Raw genomic sequence first — 11,799 nt, forward strand, 5'->3', positions numbered from 1 at the left:
TTTCTACAGCTTCAAAACATTTTTACACATGTGCAAAATATATGGTGAAGCTGAACTTTACACCAAATTTCATTTAAACCTTTTAAGCAGTGAATGAGATATATATATATATATTTATATATATATATACATATATATATATTTATATATATATATATATATATGCATGCTGATTTAATCGTTAACAATCACATCATATCAATATTTGCTTGGAAAAGCCCCCAAATGAAGATTTTAACTCAAAATCACTACATTATCGTGGCACGAGTAAAGCAATGAATAGAAATAAAGGTGGCATTAGAAATCAATAAGTTGTTTTATTTCCAAATCTTGATCAGTAATTATGGTAATGCATGCTTTCTCTAAGGGTTTAAACGGGCTCCTAGGTAGAGACTCTCTGACCTTCAATTTGAAAACGTGGTGAAAGTGCAAACTCTCAGGTGAGCTTTGAATGAACTGTCACTGCATAGCTGATGAATGTGACTTTTTGTTTGGAGCTTGGAGCGAGTGATTTTAGTGCTTTTTAAAACTGCATGCTTTTATGTGTTGCACTTGCATGACTGATCTGAAATTTGGACATGTTTGTCTGCAGAACGAGCAGTTTCAGAGATGTTGATAGATTCAGACACTCGTAAACACTGGTGAGTACTTGACTCTGACTTTATTCAGATTTAAGCCGTTCTTCACACAATCAAACACGAGTCACTAAACAGAACATGCTTCAACAAAACGACCCCGCCGCTATTAGTGGAAGCTGGCAGCGGTACACGAACTTTTAGCAGGAGAAAAGCCATCGGCAGTCGTTCTATGCAGTTGGGACCAGTGCTGAGGCCGGGAGAGAACAGAGCAGCTCTGATAGCAGTCTACGGGGAGCGTCATCTCTTGTTGCATTCACTTGCACAGGGACATCGGAGTTTTGCTCTTGTAATTTTCCAATCAGCCACAACTTTTCATTCATTTTTGAATTAGATGTCCAAAACTTGGGTGGAAAGGCATTTTTTAGGGGTGGCAGCTGCCACCCCATGCCACCCCGGTAGATCCGCCCCTGTGCATGAATCACACCAAAATGTTAGAATCACTGGAATACTTTTAGAATTTAGAATAATTCAAGGAGATGACTCTGGCCTTGCAGTGCGCCCTCCTGTAGCCGTGTCCCTTTGCTGCTATTTTGCAAAATGAGGGATTTCATTCCACATTTTAGACACATTTCCACATTTTAGATAGCCTGGCATTACAAATGACCTGAACGTTTAAGGAGTGATAGTTTTAATGATTGATGAATGTGTAATCATTCATGGATGGTGGCATGGATGCACATGGGTACAATCAATTGCACCAATCACATTAGGAAACCCAGCAATCTCATAAAATTAATCACAGTTTGCTGAGTATATGGAAATGTGATGTATTGACGAGAAATGGACTTGACAGCCGCTAACTCTGCTGGCATCATTCTGCTAATGATTGGCTGTGACATACTGGACCTATCCCCAATCTCCCACTGAAAGGTACCAGTGGCCAAAAACCCCAACATGAAGAACACCTGCATTGCCACAGGTATGGAATTCGAGCGTTGGGTTTCTCCCCTTAACTGAGGTTCCAAATTGTGGCATAATTTCAGAGGCCTACCCATTGTTTTCAATTAATTTTAATTGCTTGTAATTATGTCACCTGTAGCCTGGCCTAACATGAAGGCTATCTCAAAATGAAAGAGAAATTAATCTTACACCAAAAAACTTTTAACCCCATTAATTGCAAACAATTTGATAATACCTATTTATGTTAGGGATATTTATGACACATAGTTAATGTATGCCTTTACAAAATAGAATATTTTGCCATAGGATACATATTTTTAAATAATGAATATGTGGATGCATATGCTTAAATAATGATAATAATCATAATAACAAACTTTATTTATATAGCACCTTTCATACAAAGAATGCAGCCCAAAGTGCTTTACAATAAAGAAATTACAAAATAAAAATAGACATAAAATGAATATAAAAACAGGGATGTCTGTCTGTCTGAAAGGGCACTGCATTAGTATGGTCTAATAACGATTATCCGACACAGCCAGATTTACAATGCTGCACCACAAGTCCACGCTGACTTGAAAACTTGCATGCATGAGTAGAAACTTGATGTGAGATTGACGTGAGCCTCCGCTCACATCCAAATTAATAAATGCCGAGCTTTGTGTGGAAATGACCGTACACCCAGTTTTCTGTCATACATTCATTTGATAAATGAGTGCCATTATGACTGCTAAGCCGAATTTGACCTGGCATGATGGCTGATGAGACCGAGTTGGAGCGGGACCGTTGCAGTGTCAGTCAGTTAGTGTTGATGTGCAGCAGATAAATCATAAACTGTGTGATATGTAAAGATTGTAATCTGAAGTTTCCGATCCAGTTGCTGCCAGTCGTTCTCATAAAGAGTCTTTAAAACATATTTGGTATTTGTTACTGATATTGATGACTGATAATGTCACCCGAGGGAGTCCAGTCATATTGTGCAGTGTACTGGTACCCATATATACATCATTGTTTCCCCAGAAACCTATAACTGCTCAGAGTAGTGTTGGCAATCATTTTAATGGAAAGTAGCTAAAGCATCACATGCTCATTTGCATGTCCGTGAAGTTGTAACATCAAACTACACTTAACTAACTTTTTCATTAGTTATTACTATTTTTCAAGCCACTGTCATCAACCAATGTGCATCTTAATCTACCTCTAATTTCAAAAATGTCAAGTTGAATCAATAAAAACCAAAACAAAGGAGAAGGAGATTCCTGGACAAACAATGAGGATCACTCCCACATTCACAGCTCACAGTGTAACCTTTCATATTCCTGAACCTAAAGGAAGTTTTAAAATAAAATAAAAAAGTCAAAGCAGCATAGAAAGACCTTCTGCCACAGTCAGCCACATTGGGCAAATCATCAAGTTAAAATATCTTGAATCTTGTTAATCAAAATATCAAAAGATGCCAAAGGCGAGGTATCCTTGAATTTTCCTTTAGACAAAGCAGAGGGCAAGAAGACATACAGAAAAGTGGCATCAAAGTCTCTTTCCATCTTGTCAGTCTCCCTCTGCCTCCCCACCTCCTTTGCATTTTCACTTGTTCTCACTGGTTGACATCTCTGATTTCAATGGTAATAATATCAATGACAATCTCAGTCCTCTTGGGCTTCAATGGCCTGCCAAAACACACAAAGAGGAAAAAAACACAACACAAACACAAGTCAGGGCGGCACAGGTATGAGGACACACACGGAAAACACCAAATAAAAACATGGATGAAATCTCTCATTTCTTTCAGGTACTCTCGTATGAATGTTCAAAGTCATATTCACAAATGTGTCCTAAATCACTTGTTTCAGCCTGACGAATGCTTCCTGTTCATGAGGTGTGTGTTTCTGACATTTCATCAACATGATCACCGCCATTAAAATTCCCATATAAGGCTATATGTTCTGCTCTGATTTTGGGCATGATTAATTCATGATGGGATTCTTACAACTGGTGACTTTAATTTGCATATCCATAACTTCTCAGACTGCAATGCTATGGACTTTCTGCAACTTTTGCAACATACTTTTGATTTTATGCAACATACTGCTCTGCCAACCCACAACTATGGCCACACGCTAGACTTAGTGATCTCTAGAGAGCTATATACTGTGGTTGATAAGATTGTTGATATAAATATATCAGATCACTACTGCTTATTTTTTAACATTACTATCACAGGGTTAGTAAATTATGATACTGAGCACCTCATTACGTTTTTTTGTCAACTAACTTCTAACTAATTACTACTACTAACTTGAAATCACATCAATTCATGAAAAAGGAAAACCATTTTTATTGTAAATTAAGAGCAGCTGAGAAAATCACCTGAGAAAATCAGAGAGAAATTACAGGTTAAGGAAACGCCTTGGAAAAATGGGCAAACGTCTGTTAAAGAGGGAATGTCGTAGAGCCAAGCAAATGTGGAGGTGAAGCAAATGAACAATTACCGGAGAGATCCTTTATAAAATCCATTTGTATTTATAACAAAGCTTTATGCTGTGAGAGACGGGCATATTTCTCTAAGATTATTAGTAACAGTGGAAACAACCCCAGAATTTTGTTTTCAACTATTGCCTTTTAAATCCTTCCCAACTTAGTGAAAAATACACCATGCCTCACAGTCAAAATGCAAGGAGTTTGCATCTTTCTTTGAAAATAAAATTACGAATATCCAAGCTAGTATTGTAAATAATTTTACCAATCAAAAACCTGCTAGTGCCTACCAGGGAAATCAAAATTCCTTTTATAATAATCCCACTTTCTTTTTAAAGGAGGTTTAAGATAGTTTTATCTACAATGTACTTGACATTGTAAACTGCTCTCTAGAGACAGGCATCTTCCCAGATACACTCAAAACAGCTCTAGTCAGGCTTTACTCAAAAAGCATACTCTTGACCCTTCTGTTTCAAGTAATTTTATTTTGGTATCAAACCTGTCTTTTCTGGGTAAGATTTTAGAAAAGGCAGTGTTAAAACAGTTAGATGCATTCTTGCAAAACGAGATCCATGAAAAATTTCAGCCCGGTTTTGGAAGAGGATATAGTACTGAGACAGCACTTGTAAAAGTAATAAATGATCTTAGATTGAGTGCAGATAATAAAAACGTTTCAATCTTTGTTCTTCTTGATCTAAGTGCTGCGTTCGATACAGTCGACCATGAGATACTCCTATACAGACTTGAAAGTTGGATTGGAATCTCTGGAACCGCACTGAACTGGTTTAATGCTTACCTCACTGGCAGAAGCTATTTTGTTAGCCTTGGTGAACATGTTTCAGAGAAGTGTGATTTTCTCTTTGGTGTTCCGCAGGGTTCAATTATTGGTCCACTACTGTATACACTACCCCGTATATGCTTCCACTACCCAGTATATGCTTCCAATCGGAGAAATTGTTCAGAACCATGGTGTAAATTTTCATTTTTATGCAGATGACAACATGTTATATGAAGGCCATAAATCCTTTGATAAATTGCCTCTGTAGAATTTTACAATGGTAACTTCCTTAAATTAAATGAATACAAAACAGAAGTTCTTATAACTGGCACAGATGCACAGAGAGAATAACTTTCAAGCAGGCTTGAAATCTGGCTCTACAGATTAAGCCAGAGGTAAAAAAAACTTCGGTGTTATCCTCGACTCTGAACTGAATTTTAAGTCATATCAACAATGTTACAAAGATAGCTTTTTATCATCATCACAAGAGTCAGACCATACCTTTCTTTGGAAGATGCTAAGAAACTGACTCATGCCTTTGTTTTTTCATGCTTATGTTGCCCCCCTGGCCTGGTGGGTGTCAGGAGGGGTGTGTTCATACACCCTGCAGCTTTACGTAAAACAAAGAGGCAGAAAACTTTAGCTTGTGTTCAGCTCAACAAACCCCTTTTACATGTCTTATTAGCATTTCTATTGTACTGTGTATTCTACCTTACTCATTAGCAACAGGTCCGCCAGCCTAGCATCACAGTGTGTAGCTAAACATCTCTATTTCGATACATTACTGCAAAACCATTCAACTCTAATGTTGCACTTCATCACAAATGATTCACAACACTCTTATCCCTTATACTGGGGTACATGCATGTGATTTTGAGGAATATTAACCCACCTTTATGTAAAACAAAGAGGCAGAAAACTTTAGCTTGCGTTTAGCTCGACTGCAGGATTTATTCTGCAGTATTTGCCTCCACGGGGTTTTAGGTTCCTCCCAAGCTAAGCGCCCTCTAGTGACCTGTTTAAGCATTGCACTGACATGGTTACAAGTAGAGTACAATGGAATTTGATATTTAATCACTATTTGACACAATGAAATAAAAAAATATATAGGGGTGTCCATTTTTAACACATTTAACTTATTATCTTTGCAATGAACTGTACCATAGTTCCAATGACTTTTTAACATCCTTTTATGCCATTTTAATATTCCTGTACATACATTTTTAACCCTTTACACTGCATATTTATGTCTGGTATACACAACATTTTTAACCCTTTACAGTTAGATTATTGTAATACACTTTATACTGGTTTACCAAATAAAACCACTGATCGGCTGCAACTTGCTCAAAACTCAGCAACAACCACCAACAACCAAAACTAGGAAAAGGAAACATATTACACTTGTATTAGTGTCTTTGCACTGGCTACCTGTAATGCTATGGATAAAATGCAAAAACTATGGTGAGGCAGCTTTTTGTAGCTATGCACCGAAGATTTGGAACAAACTCCCACCACGTGTCAGACAAGCATCCTCTGTTGATAATTTCAAGAGGCAGCTCAAAACTTATTTTTACGGTCTTGCTTTTAATTAATTCAACCTTTTATCTGACATTTCTTTTGTATTGTTTTGTGGTTTTTATATTTTAAAATCTGCTTTTACTATTATCAGTTGTTTTTACTACCAATATTATCTCTCTTATCTCCTCATGATTTTACCTCTTTTTATCTTCTTAGTTTTTTATTGTTTCCTATTTTTAAATATCTGTTTTTTTGTTTTTTAATACCTTTTCTTGTAAAACACTTTGAGCTGCATTTTATGTTATGAAAGGCGCTATATAAATAAAGTTGTTTATTATTATTATTGTTATTATTATTATTGTTGTTGTTATTATTATTATTATTTTTATTATTATTATTATTATTAGTAGTAGTAGTAGTAGTAGTAGTAGTAGTGGTAGTATAAGTGCATGACAATGAAAGCAAGACAAGAGAGGACAGGACAAAGGAAAGAGGAAGGATGAAAGATGAAATGACAACATCATATTCAGTTGACGCACAAGCAGTTAAATTATATTATGACAAAAAAGAGCATGACAAGCTGATTTAAAGCTTGTGACAACTTGTACAGCTGCCATGATCTCATTTATGCTGGTCTTTTATGGGCACTCTCTGTCAACATTTTTCATATCAGTCCTCTGACCTTCATCAGGCAAAATCCATTGTTTGTCTGTATGAATTTTGCCCAATGAAGTGATGGACAGTGTGCAGGATTCTTGACTTTCTTTAATACAAAGGCTAAAATTCTTGAAAAAGCTCTCACTTGTCATCTGGAGAAGATTCTACCATTCATCATTTCACCCAATAAAACAGGTTTCATTCAGAACAGACACAATGTCTCTAATATTAGATATTAAAGACAGAGTGGAGTATGGACTGTGAACTGTGATTTAATATAATCTATATTCTGTCTTCACCTGATACCTCAGAGATAATTGTCTTGCATGATGTAGTAAAGGCATTTTTATTGACTGGCATTTGACTTGGCTTTTTTTTTTTTCCCACAAAATTTTGGCTTTGGTTCCAAATTAATATCATTGATTAAGGTTTTGCACTTGTCCTTGTTGGCTGCTGTGCGTACTAACAGGAACTATCTAGCTTGCCTGTCTTGCCTTGACTAGCTGCAGCATGGCACAAGACAGGGGTACACTCTGACTCCCCTTCTTTTTGCTGTAGCAATTTAGCCACTAGCTGTTGCTCTGAGGGAAAAGGTATTCATCATTGGGGCCTAGAGCATAAGGTGTCACTTTATGCTGATGACATGTTGTTATGTATGTATCTGTCCCCTTACTACACCTTTCAAAACTTGACTGGATGAAAGAGTTTGGTGAAATATCCAGCTACAAAGTTAATCCTCAAAAAAGGGAACTAATGCACTAATGCCAATCAAAGATATGACAAAAGGACCCGCAATTTTAGCTCTGTTTAAAATTAGTCTGAAAAGCTTTAATACTTAAGGATCTGAATCTCTAGTGGCCATAACAAATTGTATAAAGCTAACTATCAGCTCTTGCTTTCCAAATTGAAAGACTCTGAAGGATGGATTTGCTGCCTCTCTCCTCAGATGGAAGACTGAATATGGTTAAAATGGATATATTTCCTAAATTCCTCTGCCTGTGTCAGTGTCTTCCAGTCATTTCAATCAAATAGTTTTTAAATAATTTAAACAGTCAGATATAATAATTTATTTGGAACATGAAACAACCTTTGGTTAAACAAAGTATACTAAAGATACCCTGTAAAATGGGTGGCATGGCACTTCCAAACTTTCTGTACTATTGAGCTGCTAACTTGTCATTGGACAAAACACCCCCCCCCCCCGGGGGAACACTACAGTATAGCAAAGTTATCCACTGAATCAGTTTCACTATTGTCATTATATTGATTGACAATGCATGCTTCCTTCATTAACTGTGGATAAGGCCTTTGGTACATGGTCAAAATGTGGTATCATCTCAAGTCAAAAACAACCCATTTAACTGGGAGAAATGGAAACAACCTTTGTTTAAAATAAATGATTCTAAAGCCTGATCTGAAGCCTCTTATTAATAGAGAAAGATGGAGATTCATTATTTATCCTCCATCCCACTCAGGTGAAACAGTGGTATTGCCTTTGAATTATAGCTCATGAGACACTGAACAATATGAGCATCTTTTAATTTAGTCTTTGCTGACACATTTTTTTGTTCGCATCCTGCTTGTTTAGTATTTAATGCTTTGAATGTGACGCACTGTAAATTTTGTTCTGAAAAGTGCTATATAAATAAATCTTTATTTACTAATGTCTATAATTTTGTTGTCTTGAAAAATGACAATAAAGCTGATTCTGATTACTTGCGCACATTTCCTTTGAATTCATAAAACCAAACACTTTGATTCCTGAAAAAAATAAAACCAATATTATTTCAGACTATCCAAAATAAATGTAATAGTAGAGTAGAAGTAGAGCTAGTTTGCTTTCGGAGACCTACTGCTGATTGTTCTTATGTGTGTATTAAAAATAATAAAAACAATGCGTGTATTTAAGTATTAAAAATCAAGAAGTGTGTGGGTACTTAGTGTCCAGTTGCCCTTTTCCATACATGTGCTGGCTGGTGGACATCAGCTGATCATGCCCATAGTAGCTGGTCATCACAGCCATTGGACATATAATTGTGACCAATACCAACTATCTTATTCTCCTGGTTCACTATACAGGCCCCCACCTGAAACATTGAGAGAGATTATTGTGTTTAGTCCAGTTTGTCTTTATATATTCAAAGATGATATGAACATATTTTTTACTTCAGTATGATTAAACACACTCTCAATCATCTTTGTGCGTGGATCTCTGTAAGAGTGCTCAACTTTGTTCATTTAAAAATTTGTTTGAGTTTGGCTTGCTGTAGCAGCACTCTCCTACTCAATCAATGTCTATTTTTGAGGAATGTTAGTCTACTCATTGCTCCATATGTTTTCGTCTGTCGCTATTTTTGTCACATGCTTCATGTAGGCTACATGACATGACTAATTATGTCACTAATTACACTACGTAACATGATTAATTCACCAAGTCTGTTTTCAACACACTTCCCTTCACATTTTGTTTTTATTGATAGTTATTTTTCCCCCTTAGCCAAGTGATATTTCAACTTTTTTAAAAAAAATCTGCCATTTCAATTACTCTTTTTTGTTTTTGTAATGAAAACAATTGAAATGCACTCAGTGTTTACATTGCTAATGCCTGTAGCTCAATTTGTGATTTGGACCTCAGGAGGCTAGAAAGCTGCATTATTTTTGCCCTGTTAACTGTTAAAAGGAGACTGTCTTCCTTAGAGAAACAACGCAATATGGTGTAAAGTCAGTTATTGTTTATAGGCTATTAAGCCTAATTTCCTTGTTGCCTTACTCTGTTTTAATGAATGGAACACCAAAAGAGATAATATTTGCGTTGTGATGTTATAAATCTAAAAAAAATGTTTTAATGGATACCTCATGTCAGGTGATGTTCTCTTATTTACACATTATTGAAATTAATTAATAATTGATTAGGTGAAATTGTGCACTTGACTGTCATGTCGTTTTTGTTGAAACATTAAATCACCCATAAGTGTGATAGTTGTTTATCGTTATTATTATGGCTCATTATAGTCCTTTTGGGGTATTTAGGCTACTTTGGTAATTTAAATAACATGGGTTATCTCATTATTTTCAATTCAATTCAATTCAGTTTTATTTATATAGCACCAAATCATGACAAAAGTTATCTCAGGGCACTTTTCACATAGAGCAGGTCTAGACCCTACTCTTTAATTTACAGAGACCCATGAGCAAGCACTTGGTGACAACGGCAAGGAAAAACTCCCCTTTAAAGGGAAGAAACGTGTCATTCAGACTGATTTATACTGACGGCCATGCAAGGAGAGTAGTGTTCTTAGAATACTTCGATTATAAAACAAGAGGACCAAAACACAGGTGAAACTCATTTTGTGACTTAGACATTCTTTTGTGAAGACAATGCCTTAATACAATGACAGAGTACATTTTTTAGTATCAGAAATGCGGTAGCCAGATGCATGGATAAATTTTACCTATTGGTGGTTTTAGGTAAGGTAGCCACCCCTGGCTAGTGTTAAGAAACTTTAATAGTTCTGTAGACCTATTGGGGGGTACACTTTGTGAACCATATAACAAACCTAAGCCATGTTTATAATATAGGCTACACATATTGCCTACCTACAAGCTACATGACTGTTAAAACACACCTGTTATGACTACTTGGTTGGAAATGTGTTTCCAACATAGGGCTTTCCTCCAGAGGTCTCGATACAAGTGTAAACTTGTGTTGTACAATTCAGGGAATTCAGACACACACATTAGCTTTTCTTCCATTTTGCTTTCTGTGCCTGGCTGGTTGCTTTGTTTCTATTGGCCACGTGGGTATTCGTCACAGTGTGCAACTACGTTGAACTTTGGGCGTGTACTCACCTGAGCTGCACACTACACTGGAAATAATGGGTTTCAGAGGGCATTGGTGTTGTTGTTGCAAAACCGGCTTGAAGATATGTTGCTATGCTGATGCCGTTTGTTTACAAAGAATGGAATAAAATGTATTAAATAAAATTATTTTGCGCCTTATTTTATGCAATTACTCTAGCATTTGCATGTAGCTATAAAACACAGCTTTCTCTTAACATTCTGTCTTTAACTCAGAACTTCCCCAAAATCCTTGGTAGGATTTCAAGCTCTGATCGTATAACTCTGGGTGTTGTTACACCAAAATTATAAGCTTCTTGTTGACCAGATCGCCAGTGTTTTCTCCTTGTGTGAGGCAGCTATGTAACATCCGATTGTAAATTCAATCAGGTTGGTGCTAGATTGGCAGGAAGGGCTTGATTTGCAAAACTCTTGCGAGATTTGTACGCATTGTATTTCTTCATTGTGCGCCTAACCCTTACCTTAACCTATTCCCTACCAGCACTTTGCAAGAGTTCGTCCCTCCAGCTGATCCAGTCTAATCTAGCATTTACCAATCCATGGCGTAGGAATGCCATCTACCGTTACTGTTACTGGTATTCTCTGCCAGCCTCACCTAGTTTTACCATCCTGCTCTTGTCCACTAAAATGATATATGGTTTGCTGTCTATGATCTGCCTGAATCCATGTTAGCATTAGTCTCAGTTTGTTTCACCCAGTTCAAAACTTCCATCTACTCGTGTCTTTGCTGTGGCTTTACAGTTGGATGCAATTATGCCACATCAACAGTTTGCTTTGTGTTCAGTCTGAACACACCTTTAGTATCAGGTTCGGTGCGGAAGTCAGACTGAAAGAGAATTAAGGGATAGATTCAGTTTTCTATCTTAAAACGAGTCAGATGCCCATATGAACATGGGAACAGTTTTTGCTGGCTGTAATCATTCCTCCTGTCCATGCTGGCTGTGAAGAGATCCCTTCTTAATGCACTTG

General features: G+C 36.7%; 1 long non-coding RNA gene across 1 annotated transcript; it reads right to left on the minus strand.

The window, feature by feature from the left end:
• Nucleotides 1-2,581: 2,581 nt before the first annotated feature.
• LOC122978778 lies at nucleotides 2,582-6,419 on the minus strand. Its single transcript, XR_006402737.1, has 2 exons — nucleotides 5,296-6,419; nucleotides 2,582-3,208 (listed from the first exon to the last, which is right to left on the minus strand). It is a non-coding gene; the product is annotated as an uncharacterized LOC122978778 (long non-coding RNA).
• Between the last annotated feature and the right edge of the window lie 5,380 nt (nucleotides 6,420-11,799).

This window comes from Thunnus albacares, chromosome 3, assembly GCF_914725855.1.
Source record: "Thunnus albacares chromosome 3, fThuAlb1.1, whole genome shotgun sequence".
Lineage (NCBI taxonomy): Eukaryota > Metazoa > Chordata > Actinopteri > Scombriformes > Scombridae > Thunnus > Thunnus albacares.